This window comes from Stegastes partitus, unplaced genomic scaffold (genome assembly GCF_000690725.1).
Source record: "Stegastes partitus isolate 25-593 unplaced genomic scaffold, Stegastes_partitus-1.0.2 Scaffold12, whole genome shotgun sequence".
NCBI lineage: Eukaryota > Metazoa > Chordata > Actinopteri > Pomacentridae > Stegastes > Stegastes partitus.
In genome coordinates, this window is record NW_007577743.1 from 930,490 (window position 1) to 936,059 (window position 5,570).

Below are 5,570 nucleotides of genomic sequence, written 5' to 3' on the forward strand. Positions count from 1 at the left end.
ATTCTACGGATGTAGTAAGAAAAGTAGGAAATAACTCACTTGGAGTTGATTCCCTGATGTTCATGAGCTCTTCTCTGGTGAAAGAGCTCAGAGTGAAGTGGCATAAAACAGGTTTAAATAAAAAAAGGAGACAAAACAATGCGCACCAACACACCGAGGCGGCCGTCTGCGGCGCCATCTTTGTTCATATAGCTATTATCGTTTATTTGTGGTTAAATATAAGTGCTTTTACTGTGTTGGGGCTACATGCTCGCCGTTACTTTTATTTCTCTATAAACAACTCTGAAAAACAGGACACATGCAGGCGACCGGAACATGTACTGTGATCGCAGCGATGGATGCTCTGAATACTGTAACTGAGAGGTCAGCGGTGGGGAATGCATTCGTAGCTTTGTGAAGCTTTTAGCTAATTCGTCTAGGCTGTCTTTATTAGCTACTAGCCTGGGCTCGCTGCTGCAGTGGCTGCAGTGGCTACAGCAGCAAGTTAAAAAATTCTATTGATTTGGCAGTTGGCATCCAACGTTCAGGTGCATTACCGCCACCTACTGTACAAACAAAAACATAACAGACTGTGTAGGATGGATCTCTTCTGGGTCAATGGCGAGGCAGCATGCCAACGCTAACAGGGTTGCCTAAGCAACGAGCACAAATTTCCCCCAAACACTGCCGGTGTAATAAACACACAAAAAATGCCACAATACAATGTACTCTTTTACACTTATTTCATACTACACATATTATACTTTAACAGTCGCACATTTGTCAGTACTTCAATCTGTCTATTTTAGTTAATTAATACAAAAACACAAGCCTAGTTGTAAACCCCAAGAAGCACTACATATTTCATGGTGTGTCCAATCATGATGCATTGTAATGCTACTGCAAGTTGTAGTTCTTTCTTCCAAATAGCTGTTTCTCCTAAATGGAGGGTGAAATATAAAACTTTAAGTGCATTTACAGGTTTAAATTGATGAGGAACACGTTTTTTGGACTGACTTTACAAATGAAATTGATATGTTGTGTACGTTGTGTGGTATAGTGATCTCTATAGTTATTGGTGTGGACGGGCCATAACAGTAAAACTGGTTAATGCCTGACTGTCGGAAGAAAAGATCGACAAAAGCATCACACTACATGCGCTGTTTGACAGGGAAAAAAATGTGTCACAGACACAAAACATAATTCCAACTGAAATGTATTGGTTTGAATCCGTGCAGCAATAGCTCACTAGGTTGAGCTGGCACGCCCCATATCAGGCAACAGTCCCGATGTGGAGGTCGTGAGTTCGTGTGGCCCTGCGATGGACTGGCGACCTGTCCAGGGTGTCCCCTGCCTTCGCCCTAAGTTGGCTGGGATAGGCTCCAGCCCCCCCGCGACCCTAATGAGGATTAAGCGGTGNGATGTTTCTCTCTTCCAACACACCTGATTCAAATGATCAGCTCATCATCAAGCTCTGCAGAAGCCTGATAACCATCCTGATCATTTGAATCAGGTGTGTTTGAAGAGGGAAACATCTGAAACATGCAGGACTGTGGCCCTCGAGGACCAGGATTTCCCACCCCTGATTTAAAGCAACATTTAAAAGCAAAGGAAAGATGTGCAGAAAAAGGTGTGCAGTAGGAATGTTGTTGTGCGCAGGCACAGAAGGAATAGTACGCAAGTACGGACTTGCCTCCTTGAGTATTGAGAAACGGCCTTGTGTAGACTTGGGACAGCTAGTGTCCCAGAATGCATTTCACACCAACCAGCGATAAAAGCCTAGGAGAAAACTTTCTAAGGCAACACAAGTTTTCTTTGTAACTACTACTGTCATTGTGACACAAACTGTAGTTTTAAGATGATTTTAGGCGAGAAAGTAGTAGTATAAACACATCATTAAATGACAGTTTGGGGTTTCTAATAATATAAATTGTGCTTCTTGCATTTATTCACATATTCAACTTTGTGTTTCCTACTACACTCCCGATCAAAATCTTAAGACCAGTAAAAAAATGTAAATCATTTAGATTTTGCACTGTTGGATCTTCGGAAGGTTCTAAGTAGAGCTTCAAAATGCAAAAAGAAGAAATGGGAACAAGAGACCAAACGTTGTGAGCAGGCAATTTATTGAAAACAACAATTTAAAAACAGGCTGTTCATCAGCTGATCAAAAGTTTAAGACCACAGCTCAAAAAACCCAAAAAAAACTCCTAAAACAGAAATTAAAGTGTCAAAAACTGACTCAGTAATGAGTAGCTCCACCATTATTGTTGAACACTTCAAAAATTCGTTTTGGCATGCTTGATGCAAGTGTTTCCAAAAGGCTAGTGGGAATGTTGCTCCAAGTGGTGAAGATGGCTTCGCAAAGGGCATCCACTGTCTGGAACTGATTTCCATTTTTGTAAACTTCCCTTGCCATCCATCCCCAAATGTTCTCAATTGGATTAAGATCAGGGGAACACGCAGGATGGTCCAAAAGAGTGAGTGAAAAACCCAGTCATTACCACACAGACGAGGGCCCTCAGTCATGAGGGATGCCTGCTGCAACATCTCCACATAGCCAGCTGCTGTTTGACGCCCCTGCACAACCTTGGAGCTCCATTGTTCCATTGAAGGAAAAAGCACCCCAGATCTTGATGGCGCCCCCTCCACTGTGCCGTGTAGAAAACATCTCAGGTGGCATCTCCTTGTCATGCCAGTAACGTTGGAAGCTATCAGGACCATCAAGGTTAAATTTTTTCTCGTCAGAGAATAAAACTTCTACCTTTGAATGTCCCATGTTTGGTGCTCCCTTGCAAAGTCCAAAAGGGCAATTTTGTGGCATTGAAGAAGACGTGACCTTTGAAGACGTTTCTTGTTTTTGAAGCCCTTCCTTCGCAGATGCCATCTGATGGTTATTGGGCTGCAGTCCGCACTACTAATGGCCTTAATTTGGGACGAGGATCGTCCCGTGTCTTGACGGACAGCCATTCGGATCCTCCAGCTCAGCGCCGGTGAGATTTTTTTTAGGTCTACCACTTGATTTTTTTGTTCCATAACCCTGAGGATGTTTTAAGAAATGCAAAATGACTGTCTTACTGCGTCCAACCTCAGCAGCGATGGCACGTTGTGAGAGGCTTTGTTTATGCAGCCCAACAATCCTACCATGTTCAAAGACGGTGAGCTTTTTTTTGCCTTTGCCATCAAGAGATCTTCACAGTGTGATTACTTGACAGGAAGTGACATGGAATCCAAATTTTTTGCACAGATTTAGGCATTTAAATGCTGTGGTCTTAAACTTTTGATCAGCTGATGAACAGCCTATTTGGGTTAAATTGTTGTTTTCAATAATTTGCCTGCTCTAAACTTTTGGTCTCTTGTTCCCATTTCTTCTTTTTGCATTTTGAAGCTCTACTTAGAACCTTCTGAAGATCCAACAGTAAAAAATGCAAATTTGTGCAATTTTTTAACTGGTCTTAAGATTTTGATCAGGAGTGTATCATTCTGTCGTATTGTCTGCAGGTTAAAAGCTTCAGGGTAAAAGGCCCACTGATCCACAAAAACACTTCAAACCCTCAGAGAAAAACTAAATTCAGAAAGACTTTATTGTGACTCTATAATCAATGAAAGAAAATGTGCAAACTACTTGTTGGCAACATTAAAGAGGATCCTTTTAAAATTAATGTTGATAAAAATCATAATTTTTAATTATTATTAATCTTTAATTAATCTTTATGCAGTTATATGCAAAACATCATGAAAGTCAGAGAAATTCAGAAATCACTTTAACCTGAATAATGTAAGACTTTATGAAATTGCTCTATTAATTTGTCAGGATGAATAATTGCTAATTGTTGTGGGGTGATGCACGGTCCTCCTGGGAGAAGAATGAGGTTGATTACAGAAGGGTGAGCGGAAGATGGAGAGATAGAGACAGTTATATAAGGCAAATTAATGCAGATTAATGAAGCTCCAGTGACTCCAGTAAGACCTGAATACACCGATACACATAGACCAACATACGACACAGACACACAGCAATAGATATAAACACAAAGGGGGTCATATATAGAATTCTGTGCAGTAATTTGAGTACATCTGACATGTTCAGGGGTCAAAAGTTATTTTGAAGATGTGTTTATAAAGTGGGCTGCAAGGTGGCGCAGTTGGTTAGCACTGTTGCCTCGCAGCAAGAAGGTTGCCGGTTTGCGTCCCGGTGGGGGCACCGGAATCTTTCTGCGTGGAGTTTGCATGTTCTCCCCGTGCAGCGTGGGTTCTCTCCGGGTTCTCCGGCTTCCTCCCACACAGTCCAAAAACATGTTGAGGTTAATTGGTGATTCTAAATTGTCCGTAGGTGTGAATGTGAGTGTGCTTGGTTGTCTGTCTCGAAGTGTGGCCCTGCGATGGACTGGCGACCTGTCCAGGGTGTCCCCTGCCTTCGCCCTAGGTCGGCTGGGATGGGCTCCAGCCCCCCCGCGACCCTAGTGAGGATTAAGCGGTGTATAGAAAATGGATGGATGGATGTTTATAAAGTGCAATACTATAATTTCCAATCCCATTGACTGGACTATACTGTCTTTTAGCTCTAGTTTTGGTCTCCACCACCTCCTTAGTGGAAATGTCTGGCTGTTTAGGTTCTAAATGGTGGTAGTGTTGTATCACTGTTATGTTAATTTAAAAACATTTGGTGCAGCTTTAACGTTTACAGGAAAAGCCCCTTAATCTGCTTTTTCAGGCTTTCTGTCTCCTTTGTAGGAGCCAACATCTTCAACTGTAACGTTACTGCCGAATGCACCAAAACAGCATACCCATAAAACCCATAAAAATTAGGACCAAGGAGGTTTTTAATGTTAATCAACATGGTGACTTTTATGTTGTAGATGGTAGTTTTAGATGAGATACCTGCTACAGAATGAAAAAATCAAGAAAGCAGAAAAATGGTGCTTGTATCCAGTTTCTTGGCATGTTTTGCTTCTGTCCCCTTCTTACCCACTCTGGATTCATTTTTCACTGCAATATCAACCCAGGCGGCAATTTGCGAAATAGTCACGAAACTTAATCTATTGTTTCATGTCCTGGAACACAATTTGCCCCACTTTTTCATGTTCCCCAGTACGAAACTCAAACTAATACATTTCAATTTGAATTATGTTTCGTGTCTGGGACACGTTTTTTTTCCCCTATTAGACAGCGCGTATACTGTGATGTTTTTGTCGTTCCTTTCTTCTGACAGTCAGGCATTAACCAATTTTACTGTTATGGCCCACCCACACTAATAACTATAGAGATCACTATAAAGATGTGTGCACCCACACTGACCAATGTTGTTGTAAACACATGCGTACAAGCACCGTATTCATTCTAATAGAAAAGACAAGAAATATATCCAGAGCGGGATTGTTCTGAGATCGCTCTGAAAGTGATCCCAATGATATCGTTCATCAGAATCAGAATCAGAATCAGAATCAGTTTTATTGCCAAGTAATTTTTACATCACCAGGAATTTGACTTGGTCCATTGGTGCAAAGAAGCAGAAGAAAATATATTTATATACATATATATACACTTGCTTATGAGCAGTGCAAAATGAGCAGTAGTGCAAGTGACCCTGG